The sequence below is a fragment of the Bidens hawaiensis genome, unplaced genomic scaffold, assembly GCF_021521415.1.
Source record: "Bidens hawaiensis isolate Kalapana, Puna unplaced genomic scaffold, B.hawaiensis_p1.1 tig00020322_1, whole genome shotgun sequence".
Lineage (NCBI taxonomy): Eukaryota > Viridiplantae > Streptophyta > Magnoliopsida > Asterales > Asteraceae > Bidens > Bidens hawaiensis.
In genome coordinates, this window is record NW_027493088.1 from 145,948 (window position 1) to 159,879 (window position 13,932).

The window sequence follows — 13,932 nt, forward strand, 5'->3', positions numbered from 1 at the left end:
TTCCTCCTATTCGCTTCACCATGGGCATCCACCTAGCTCTATTCCCCCAACCCACAACTACTCGCTAACCTTTAGAGGGGAATCAACGCCTTCCACGACATCACGCTTGAAAGAAGAATGTAGAGCGATAGCTTAAAAATATATAATTATTAAACAAAATATTTAGAATTTCAAGTTTTTAAAATTAACTTTATCAAATACTTGATTAGGGTATTATTACCATTTATTAAAGAAAGTTGGTATGTCTACAAAATTCATTTCATACATGGATACTCCAAATTAACATTTTGCACATGTATAAAACAAAACACGATATAAATAAATAAATAGGTATAAAAACAAGCATGAGCGTGTGTCTAAAAGGAGGGGCAGCGTGTCCCGTGGTGGTGTGTCCATACTTCCTCTTATTAATTCCCGCGCAATCAGAAGCCTTATGTCGTCAATAACCCTCTTTTAATCATTCACCTTTGCTATCAAGTCCACAAAGTATTCACTAATTCCTTTTATACCCGGGCAACTTTTATCATTCCTTTTATACTTTGGTCCTCTACTATATGGAAGGTATTTAATCTTATAAAAGTACTCTACTTTTAATATAAAATATTTACTTGAATAAATATTTATTTTTCCTTAGTAGCATAGAAAGAGATTGAAGTGTATATTTTCCATACATCGTTCTTAGTTTTACATAACCTAGAATACTTCTTAAGAAAAAATCAATACATATTATTGATTATTGATTAATTCTTATTCCACATTCATTTTGTGTTAAAGAACCTATGTTAAAAGATATGCACTATTGGTTTCCAAAATCGTAACTCACATAACAATCCAAGTACTTTATTCAAACCAATTGAGCTAGATCGTAAAAACATGCTTAATACAACTTGATTACTCTAATTAGGCTTGTAAATGAACTGAAAACACGAATATAACTTGTTCATGTTCGTTCATTTAACCTTAACCAAACAAATGATCGAACACGGTTTACAAACGAACGTAGTTTTCTTGTTCAAGTTCGTGGTTCATTTAAATTTAACGAAACAAATGATAGAACATGGTTCATCTAACTTTAATTGAGCATGATAATTATACAATCGTAGTTTTCTTGTTCAGTTGTTCAAGCTCATTCGTTAAGAAATTGATATTCGTATGCTAACTGTATAAACAAACATAACCGAGCTAAACAAGTTAAAAGTAACATGAAGAACAAGTCGTTGTATCTAAAAAGTTACACCAGACCAGGTTATAACATGTCTTAGAAATTTAAACGAATACATTAGAAATCATAAACGAACAGACTTAAACAAACATAAACTAACACACATAAACGAATTAACTTCACAAACGTAAATGGACGCTCACGAACATAAATGAATGAACGAGACATGTTAACTTCCTATCGATCCATTCACAAACTATTCAGTGAACGTTCTAAGCCTCGGTCCAATTACTGCTACATAACAAACAAAAAGTCTGGCGCCGCAAATGCCCCGAACTGGTCCGCAACCTTTGTTTTTGTTTCTTTAGTTCAGTCATCGTAACAAACATAAAGAAAACCGAACCGTAACGAACGTAAAAAAAACAGACCGAACATCATTTTTATATGTTTTTTTTTGTCTTAGTTCCGGGATCGACAACAACCGTCTCTATCAACGCTCGAGTATTACCGACTGACGCCACCTCAACTTTTATACTTTTTTGTTTTGTATTTGTTTTTAAACCCGGTACAATAATACACATAACCGAAACCGATCGAATTCTCGTCGACTTACCAGCTCAACACTTGAGACTGATAACACCTGAGCTTTACCACCGTCCGGGTGAAAAACAAGTTTGAAATATTAGAGGTATTGAAAGAGTAAAAGTCCTTAAATGCAAAGAGGCAGCGGTTAATATATAAAAACAATGAAAGTGATAAATTGATGTTCGTTCACATGTAATGTAAAGAGTTGTAAAAGCTGTTCCCCAGGCCGCGGAGTAGGAGCCAAATATGTCACATACACAGGGCGCCTCCACCTCCACCTCCACCTACATTAATATTAACATAACCCAACCATCCACTTTTATCTCATTACCACCATTATTATTATTACCACCACCAACACCAATGCCTCCGTCCGTCAACACCAACACCACCACCGCCGCCGCCAAAGAAACACGCTACCGCGGCGTCCGTAAACGTCCGTGGGGCCGTTACGCTGCAGAAATCCGAGACCCCGGTAAAAAAAGCCGTGTCTGGCTCGGCACGTTCGATACTGCCGAACAAGCCGCCCGTGCTTACGACTCCGCCGCACGTCAGTTCCGCGGCGTCAAAGCCAAAACCAACTTCCCCGACACCGCCGCCGCCGCCCCACTCCCGCCGGAAGCCCTTGATCTTACCCTCTCCGGTGGGTTTCCGGTAGCCAAATCCAATAACAACCGTATCTACATCTTCATGTACCACCCACAGATGAATAATAATAATCGGGTTAATGTGTTTAGACCGGAAAGATCCGTTGCCGGAGATTCTGACCGGTTGAAGCAAGAGAAACCGTTAACGCTTGATCTGGATCTTAATTTTCCACCGCCGGAAGTTGTTTGAATATTATTAATATTAATTTTGTTTTTTAATTTTTTAGGTTAGATTTAACGTTTTAACAGAGATAAGATAAAGGTGTTGGAAATGGTATTTAAAAGCGGCCTGATGATAACTTTTTGATGTGCTGATCGATATAATGTTATTTTATAAAATTTTGTTGTTGATTTTGTACATATGTTTGATTAGCTGTTATTATAAGTTTATTACTGCTAAATGGATGATGATATTTTTGTAATAAAAGGGTTATCGGGAATTAAATATATATATTTTATGGTTAAACATATTATGATGTTAATAAGTCTAGTTTAGGGATACGAGGAAACAAATAGATGGCGCACGGTGGGGTTGATGATGATGATGATGATGATGATGATGATGATGATGATGAGTAAAAGGTGTTTGTGTTTGAGTTTGAACACGGATCTCAATGTCAATTAAAATTCTGTTTGATCCAATGGTTATTGTTGACCTTGGACTGTTGCCCTCCGCCTCACTCAACACTTGTTTGTGCATATTATTCACTCACCCTTTTTAACTTATTTATTTGAATCCATTATATAATATTATAATGTACTTTCAACATTTTATGTTGAATACGTTATAGACAGATTTATCGTTTTTTGTTAAGTTGATAACATCTTCAAGTGTTTTTAGCTTGTTAACTTGGTGATCCAAGTTAACAAAATAGTGTAACATTGATAGCGCACTAGGGCTCAATGACAAAAGGCGTATGTTTTTTAAAGAGAGAAACCCGAAAGTAATTTATACATGTTTGTACAGGTCAATTTTTATCATGTAAGAACTTCATGTAAAGTTGTATACGAATACATCTCTCTATCTCAAAAAATGTATCACAAACGAAAACTATACCACATGTTATTTGGCATCGAAACCAATTCTATAGAGATTGTTGTGACCCATATATAAGTCTCTGTCTAATTAATCACCTTGTTTCTCTACTTTACTTACAAGGAGGTTTGTTAAGCGGGCTATCTAACAAATACCACTTTTTTGAACACGACAAATCAATATTATTAAACGAGGCAGCTTTTCATAAAACAAATTTGTTATTTGAAGAGGCTAACAAAAAGCTAGTGAGGGTGCAAAAAAAGATTGGTGGAGAATTTTGAGAGAATCGGAGGGGGGGGGGGGGGTGTTAAATTTCAGATTTTCATCAAATGTTGCAAAATCATGACAGTTTCTCTTTGAAATCTTTTCCGGACCGGTGGGTGTGGCATTTGAGCAGGCTGGGTTCGATGATCTTTTGGTGCTTTGTTTGGTGTGTGAGTATCATGTAGAAATCGGTGACCAAAGGGCCTTTGGCCTAGTACTATCATGGTGTTGGATAAGACTTTGGTTTTGAATGTCGATGGTTCAAATTATGTGGTGACATAATAAAATATGAAGTTGTTCAAAATGTAGAAATCAGAGACCGTATTTTTGTTTATTGTCTTATTACTTCGAGACTTTGTATTCTCATTAGAAATTGGTTGGATATCGACTTATCTTCGTCTAAGAGAACCCTGAATTTTGCGATTTGGTTAGATAATGTCCATCTTCACAATAAAAAAGTGTTAAGTGGAGGCTATTATATTTTAATGGTTTTGGTGGGTTATTTAAAATTCCGGGGTTGAAGAACCTTTTCAAGCAAATAATCATAAAGAGAGAATATTTTCTTATTGTTCAGTTCATTACTCAAACAAATAATCGAGTCGGGGTCTCACCGAAAGCAGCCTCTTTATCTCTATGTTGTAGATGTAAGGTTGTCTACATCTTACTCTTCTCAGACCTTATCATAGTTTTGCTATTGGTGGAATATACTGAGTACACTGATGATGATGATGGTTAGTTCATTAATTACTCGTTTTTTTGGTCTACTAGTATAAACAATAAGTAACGTGGGTGGAGTGGTTGATCTCACGCCGACGTTTTAACTACGTTTCATTTTCCTATTGTTTAGTTTATGTCATTTAATGACTGTTTTATATTTATCTTTTTGCCGTTCATAAAAAACAATCAAACTTTAAATGCTATAATAATAGAAAGTTTGGTTTTCAAAAAAACAATTTAGTTTACAAAAATGCATATAATTTCACGTTTTATTATACAATGGGGGCGTACTTTGATCACTTTAGAAAGTAAATTTTTAAATAAACATAATTAAATCTTATAGAAATAGATGTAAAGATTCTATTGAATGTGGCGATATGAAGAGGTAAAAAGGACAAAAGAAGATGAGGGCCAAGTGCATGGAAGGCGGGTGGGTAAATGATGACCAACATGCGCCGTACTTTCTGAGTTATATAAAAAACCTCTAAAGTAGTTAAGTTCGTTCAAAACTTCAAACCAATAGTTTAATGATTTCTTTTAACGATTATAGCACAAACTAAACTCCTGAAAAAGTATCCGATGTCGTGAAACTTAACCCATTCACTGACGTTTCATCTAGGCTTAAACATGTGAATATGACAAATGAGTGAAATTCGAACCCGTTACGTCAAATAGAAAAAACGTAAACCTAAGGTAAAACTTTTAACCACCTACTGAAATAGGGATAATAGTAGTTAATGATTTATTAGGGCATCCATAGAGGGGCTGCCCGACACCTTTTTTTTTCTTTTCTCAAAATGCCCAAACTCGACTATGTAATGGACATTTTTCAATGATTTAAAGGCATATATTTTTGCAATGGCGGCGTTGGGGGGAACGGGTTTGATCAAAGGACCAATCATTGACAAGTTGGTCCTCGGGCTGAAATAATTTGTGTAGTCGGCACTGCAACTAAGACTTGTATACATAGTGAATTCGCACTTTATATTTTATAAACATTCACGTTTTTATTCATAAATAAAATGTAGCGAACAATTTTCAAATTACACTACTAGAAAACTGCTGTATTTCCTACAAAAGTTTCCGACAAATTACCGGCAAAAGAAACTTTCCACAATCCAACCACACATTTCCGACAAAAGCAAAAACAAAAAAAACCCATAAATTTTCCTTCAAATTTCCGACAAATATTGACAAAACAAAATTTGTCGCTATTTTGTGAATAACTCCAACAGTCTACCTACAAGTTTCTCACAAATATAAATTTTGGTTTTATAATTTTGTTAATATAAATATCAAATAATTTACCATATAACTTATTATTTAAGAAACTATTTTTATTCCTAAAGTTGTCGGAAAATTGTCGGAATATATATACATTTCCAACAAATTTCCCACAAAAATATTTATTACTAGTTAAATATTTTTATTAAATAAGTTAACTTATTTATTTAATTTTTAAACAGTACTTATTTTATATTGCGACAAATTTTCCACAAAATCTATATTTTTACTTATTTTTTTAATCATTTATTATACTTGAGAAAATGTAACTTATTAATTTAGTAAGAAAAAGTATGATTCTTTTATAAATTGTCGGAAAATCGTCATATATTGTATGTATTTCCGACAATTTTCACACAAATCTATTTTCTTATTTATTAGTTCATTTATTATATTTACTAAATAATGTAAGTTGTTTATTTAATATAAGAAAAAAATATAGTTTTATTCGAATTGTTGGAAAGTCGTCGGAACGTTAATACGTTTCCGACAATTTTCCCGCTATATAATCAATAAATTTATTTTTTAATTAATTTATTATATGTAGTAAACAATGTAACAAGTTTAGTTAATAAAGAAAACGTATTTTTTTTTCAAATTGTCTATATTTTTTTTCACATTTTTTCACAAGTTTTCAACATATGTATATATATATATATATAGGGTAAGGAACCTAAGAGAACTCTTTGCAAATTGAGAACTTTGAGAACCATTTTGAACCATTAAAAACACATTTAAAAAAATTATTTAAAAAAATCATAAAACAAAATAGAACAGAAATTTTAAAAAAGTAAAAAAACCAAAATTCTTATATTTCATTCCGGTTTCATTAAAAAAAACAAAAAAAAATTAAAAAAAAAAAGTCGTATTATACGCATATGTATAATTTTATTTAATCTTTAGTTACGTAAAATAAAGATATGTACAATATCATTTATCTTAAATTATACACATGTGTATAAAAAACATATAAATGTACATATATGTATATATTATACATATGTGTATATAATTTAGCTAAACTGAGTTTTTTTTTATTTTTTTTATTTTTTTATGAAACCGGGATGTTAAAATAAGAATTTTGGTTTTTTACTTTTTTCATTTTTGTTTTTTTTTTATTTTATGATTTTTTTTATTTTTGGATTTTTGTGGTCCAAAATGGTTCTCAAAGTTCTCAATTTCAAAAAGGTTCTCTCATGATCCTGATCCTATATATATATATATGGTAAGGATCCTAAGAAACCCTTTGCAAATTGAGAACTTTGAGAACCATTTTGAACTACTAAAAACACCTTTAAAAAAATACTTTAAAAAATCATAAAACAAAAAATAATAATAATTTTAAAAAAGTAAAAAACCAAAATTCTTATATTTCATTCCGATTTCATTAAAAAAATAAAATAAAAAAATAAAAAAAAAACGTCGTCTTATACACATATGTATAATTTTATATAATCTTTAGTTACGTAATATACACATATGTACAATATCATTTATCTTAAATTATACACATGTGTACAAAAAAAACATGTAAATGTACATATATGTATATATTATACATATGTGTATATAATTTAGCTAAACCGAGTTTTTTTTTTATTTTATGAAACCAGGATGATAAAATAAGAATTTTGGTTTTTTACTTTTTTGATTTTTGTGTTTTTTTTATTTTATGATTTTTTTTATTTTTAGGTTTTTTGTGGTCTAAAATGGTTCTCATAGTTCTCAATTTCAAAAAGGTTCTTTCATGATCCTGATCCTGATCCTATATATATATATATATACTATATTTATTAAACAATGTTACTTGTTTATTTTATAAAGAAAAAGTCAATTTTTTTTAGTTAAAGTTGCTTATAGATTCACTATTTTTTTAAATATGTTACTTTTATAATTTAATAGTATTAATAATTAAATACTTTAGTAATTAAACATGACAATAATAAGTGTTAGTACGTGTGTGTTTGTTTAATTATTTTATTAATTAATATTTGTTCGTTTAATCTATTATGACCCAGTTAAATCCAATACAAATCATAAAGATGTAATATGGCATCATAACTGTCACATCGGGTTATTAAGAGCTATCAAGGCTCGACAAGGTCCTTTAAGACATGTATGACATTTTAGATCTATTATGCCTCATTATGATAGTAAAGACATTAATGGGCCATTAAGAGTTATGAATATCCATATGATCTACTAAACAATTATGACCTTTTATTGCCCGTTAAGAACTAATACAACTCATTACAACCGTGTAACATCACGTAAATTTCGGGCCAAAAATGTCAAGTTCTAAAAGTTAAAGGACCAAATTTGTCAAAATCCAAACCCAGGGACTAAATTGTAAATTCTGAAATTTCTGACCCATCGCGCTACGCGATGGATCTAAGGAGCACCCCATCGCGTACCGCGATGGGGTATCTGACACGCAGTGACATGTGTGCCACGTGGCACACGGTGGCAACGCCTGCCCCCACGTGTCACCACGTGGCAACACGTCCGCCACGTGGCTCACGTGGCAGGTCTAGGCACTGACTCAGCAAGCCTACATTGCGGTACGCGATGGGCTTGCCAAGTGACCCATCGCGTACCGCGATGGGGTCCAAAGTCAGCCCTATAAATAGCAGCTACGGGTTCAAGCCAAACACACCTTAATTTCACACACTTACTCTCTCACTACTCTCTCTCTAGACCTCGAATTACGTGCCATCGATCCACCTCGTTTTACGTGCCTTGTTACCTCGTTTTCCGTGCCCTACACCTCGATTAACGTGCCACTTTCCGACGACGTTCCGACTAAAGAGGAGGTGCTGCCCGACGTCCCGATAGCTATCTCGAAGTACGTGCTGGTGTCTCGATAAACGTGTCAAAGGATTAATCAAGCGTGTGTGGATAAAAGAGATAGAGTCGAAGTGCTGCCCGAGTGAGAAAGGTATTTCTAAGCCAAGCAAGATAGGCATAATGCCCGACCAAAATAATAATAAAATATTATAAAGGCTTAATACCCAAGTCGAAGTTATTCTCGATAAACAAATAAATGAATAACAAAGAAAATAAAGAAAGAGAAATAAAATATATATATATATATATATATATATATATATATATATATATATGAGTATATATATATATGTATAAATATTCTTTGTTATAAAATATATTATTTAAGTATAATAAGTATACTTAAATAATAAAGAAAATAATACGTTTCTTAAAGAAGAAGAAACGTCGGGGTTTTTATAAATAAACTAAAGGTTTATAAAGATTACTTTTTAACTTAAGGTTTTAAAGTAAAAAAGAAATATTGAACTAAAGGTTCGTCGAGATAAATAAGACTAAAGGTCTAAAGCCGGATCGTGTATCCGACTAATGAAAGTTATACTCGTACTATAGGTGCGAGATAGCGAGAAAGACTCAACGGACGGTGTTGGAAGCCGATCCCATTTGAAAGGTGAATACGCCCCACTTTTACAAACTTGTTTTCAAACAAACAAACGTGTTATGTGTAAAATTTTACATGAGGCTACGTGTCTCTAAAAACATTATAAATAAGAGTATAAGCCAGCCCTCAGGCTATGGTATACGTTTGTCTGGATCCTTACATATGTGGAACGCGGTGGGCACATCGCACCACGCTTGGTCACGACCTCCAGCCACGATGGGCCGGACCTTAGTTACGTCCGAGTGGGGAATGGCCACGTGTATATTTATGGTACCTAAGTTATGTCATAAACGCTGCGGTGTTTCGCTGAGGTGACCTAATGCAGAGACTCGAAGTTTATGATGATTGTTTTAACTTGATTATTCCTAAGCCAAAATGGGCCGAGACCTACGTGGTCTCGAGGGGTAATTAAGTAAAGAAAATATTTTAGCGTCAGCATATTCACCATCATTCGTTGCTGACGTATTTTAATAATATTTTGCAGGTAATCAAGATTAGAGCTTGAAGGACGAAGAAGCTCTAGAATCCGATGGCTCGGATAATTTTGTGTAAATATTAAAACATGGTGGTTTTGTAAACTATAAACAAGTAAATGCTAAACGAGACTTTTGTTACGTCTTTTGTAATGTAAATATTTTATATTATCGATCCTTATGTTTTTATAAAGACTTCCGCTATAACCGTTACTCTGATTTATTTACAAATATGGTACCAACTATAGATCATACCCCTAGGCCTAGAATGGGGGTGTGACAAACCGATACAACATTTTAAGATCTAAAGCGACATGCTAGGCTCATAATAGACCATTAAGAGCTATCAAGACCTAATATCATCCATCAACACAACTATGACTTGTTGCCTGTAAAGATCTAATATGACTCACTACAAACCTGATATAACTCTCTATGTCCTAATATGACATTATAAAAGGCATATTGAGTTACTTAAGAGTTGTCAATGCCTAGTATGGTCCGTTAAGACAACATTGACATGCTAATGTCCATAAGATCTATTATGACTCACCACAAACCTAATATAATTCTCTAAGACCTAATATGACAGCATAAAGCGCATATCATGTTATTTAAGAGCAATCAAGGCCCGGTACGGTCAATTAAAATAATATGGCTTGTTATTACATGTAAACATATAATATAACTTATTGCAACATGATATACAGTATTTTATGACCTAAGAGGCTAATGGGCGTTAAGAGGCTACCTCTTAATAGTTCATAACCTCTTAATGATTAAGAGGTAGCCTTAAGTCTGAATGGTTAAGAGGTAGCCTCTTAACCATTCAGACTTAAGGTTATGAACCATTAAGAGGTTACCCAACAACTAACATGACTTAATAAAGAGGATAATGGGCCATCAACACCTAACAAGATCTAGTATAATTCGTTAAGCCAAGTATGATCTCTTACTGTCATTTAAGATATATTACGACTCATTACAAACCAATATAAAAACAATCTAAAAACTAATTACCCAAACTAAACGTGACAATTACATAAAATCACTACAAACCGTATGTATTTGTATTTGTGCGTATGCATATGTAGTGTCAAAGTACAACTTTAACTTATGAGGAAACCAAATATAATATTTTTTACTATTAATATATAATAGTACTGGTTATTTTATAAATAAAAAAGACATAATAAACCTTTTTATATTTATAGATAAAATATAGTTGTAAAGTGTAAACCGCCCTACATTCCAAAATCCAAACACACGTCGTTTTACAGGTGAACAAACGAGTTTAAAATTCAAAACCGGTTTGGATTGAAAGCAGTTCGGTTTAGTCAAACCGATTAAATTTCGTTTCGATTTTCGTATTGGTTCGATTTAGTGGTTTATTTGCCAACCCCTGCATCGTTCCTTTCATTTTAATATGTGTATAGTATTCAAATATCTTATAAAATTTGTATTTATTTTAAATTTATACATTCCACCAAAATTTCACATACTCTAAAATCCCTCCAAAATATTTTCACCCCAAATTCCCTGTTTTCTAGCCATAACCTACCCATCCCAAATTCTCTCGTCTCCAGTCTTCGCATGCAATTTTACAAGTTTGTTGAACATCTGGGCTACAACTCTTCCTTTCTTTAGGTATATCTTTTACTTTATGAGTTATGAGTTGGAACTAGGACTCCTAATCCTGTATTTGTTCCTTCCTTATTAGGAGTTAAGAAAATAGATTGAAGAAAGGAACAAATTTATATAAATAGCAGTTATAGTTGTTTATTTTGAAAGGATCTTGTTTGCTATTTTTATTGATTTGAAAGGGCCATCAATGCTGAGTTATTTTTGTTGGCTGCTGGAGGTTTTATCAACATCAGTTCGCTACCTTAAACCTTGTTGTTCGATATGTTGATATCTATTGGGTAGTTAATTGTAGGAGGCTTTTGTAAAATGGGAGGTTTCACTTAGAATTATGCTAAAGTTAGGTGTGCTTTGATTAATATGTTTGTGATTGATAGTTTTAGGAATTGATTTCGATTTTCAATAAATATATGTGTGAGTTAGGGTTCATTTGATAAATGATAACTTTGTGGGTGATTTGTTCTTTTTATATTTTATCATCAATGGAATTATGTTTCTAATAAACATTTTAAACCTGGTCAAATTGATCATGCCACTTCTTTGTATATAAGAATTCAAGCTTGTTTACAAATGGTTAGACAGATGATAATTCTTGTGCTCATGTTTTTTTTGTTAGTTTAAACCTGATGAAATTACTGTTATCATCTAAGAATTCAATGAACTTGGTGCTTTCTCCCCAACATGTTTATTTCTTGCCAGAAAAGAAAAAAGTACACGGTGATCCAGAAATTGTTATATGTTGAAAGAAGTAGTTTCAACCAGTTTACTTTAAACTAGTTGATTTGGGTTAGTTTATATCATTAACAGGTTGGAATGTTGGATGTGTTCTTAGTTTTTTTTTCTAATCTTTGTGACCTATTACTTCAGTGATGAGGAATGCAATTCTAGTGGCGCATCAATGGTGGTGGTCCTGGGGCATCTGCAGCGGGAATCGGACACAACCACACATGTATACTTCACTCCTACAAAATGATGAGTATTCCTATTTTTATTTATCTAATGAGTCTTTGATTCTATTTGATTAATCTAGTTTGAGTTATAGGGGTACACAAATTTTGTGGTGTAAGTTTTTGTTTACCTGCATGCTCATCATGTGTCTAATGAACTGTGTGTTTTTTTTAAGTTTGTTTGATTATTAGTTTTTGTAAGCATGTTCATCATTAGTTTGTTTGATTATTAGTTTTTGTTAACTTTTTTAAGATGATTGCCCGAATCTTGTAGACTTTGCAAACTTTGTTATGATATGTATATATATGTCTTTTGTAGACTTTGCAAACTTTGTTATGATATGTATGTATGCCTTTTGTATTTTAATTCAAGGGATACCAATTATTATTGCATTACATGAACGGTATTCTGTTTTCTTTTGATGTTTTTTTGAAAAGAAAATGGTTTTAACCTGATTTTGATCACAACTCGTTTTGATTTGTATCTATTTTGAGCATATGTATGTGTGTTTGTATGTAAATATGTATTATGTATTAATTATTTATGTTTCAAAAAATTTTAGGTCCAAGATGTTTCATCATATAAAGAGTGGGATGCTCGAGACAATTTGTTAAACCGTTTGGAACAAATGAAAAGAAATCAGGAACGAAAGCAGAAACAAGAAGGGGCCGAACGGAACGAGAGCGGGTATAATGGCACACAAAGGAGCAAAAGTTACAAAAATAACTTGAAGAAATTCTGAATAATTAAGCATATTAGTAATTGTAATTGCTTAAATATGTTTTGTGATTGTAAATTTTGATCTACACGCCTGTGCGGATCTTACAGGAGTGTCTCCTCTTGTTGGGCTCAGGGACCGTGGGTTTGTTGTGGGTCAGGCTGCGTTGAAGGCTGAATCGGGCAAAGTTGTTAAACACGAGAAAGCTTGTTTAGATAATCAACATGTCTTTCTACCATTTGCCTTTGATACATTTGGTTTTCTGGCTCCAGAGGCTGTGAAATTTTTGAGTAGGGTTCAGCGCGTCGTACACGGAACCTCTTCAGCTTCTAGGTCCCAAAACTTCGTTTTTAGCAGGATTGGCTTTGCTGTTCAAAAGGGGGTTGCGGCGCAACTTGTTGCCCGTTTGCCTGCCACTTTATTGTAATCGTTTTATAGTAAATTATATAAAACTTCGTTGACTAATATCACCACCACCACATGACACCAGCCTTCTTACTCAGGGCTAACACTCACAAAGCTAATCATCAGCTCTAAGCATATAAGTTCTAAATCTAAACGTTTTTCCATCATAAAACTCAATAACGGAGAGGAAACACTTTTTTTCACGCCTTAATATCACTAGCCAGGCAAGAAGCCCTTTGATATTTGGTGGCTTGTGTAGGTGATTTACCATTATCGATAATGTTTTAGTATAAGTGACGTTACTTAAAACAAAAACATAAATAAGAATAAACAATAATACGATTTATAAGATGTGGAATACATGCTCGTTTAATACTATTCTGTTCTCGGGGAACTAGGAACCTCTAGGGTTTTACGAGGCGAAACCCCTAAACCATGAGGGATTCCAAGGGGGTATCGTCTCAATGGCGGGGTCCGTGGTAGCGCCCATGTGGGATCCAAGAGGCAACTCATTAGTAGGATTGATTTGAAGTACCATTGGAGGTTGTTTTAGATTTACGTGAGTGCGTGACCGGTAAAAGGTTGTATTGAATGGTCTTTAGTA

At 33.0% G+C, this 13,932-nt stretch overlaps 1 pseudogene; it reads left to right on the plus strand.

Annotated features, from left to right (window-relative positions):
• The first annotated feature begins 1,993 nt into the window (after positions 1 to 1,993).
• Positions 1,994 to 2,709, plus strand: LOC143560276 (ethylene-responsive transcription factor 11 pseudogene; annotated as a pseudogene).
• Positions 2,710 to 13,932: the final 11,223 nt, after the last annotated feature.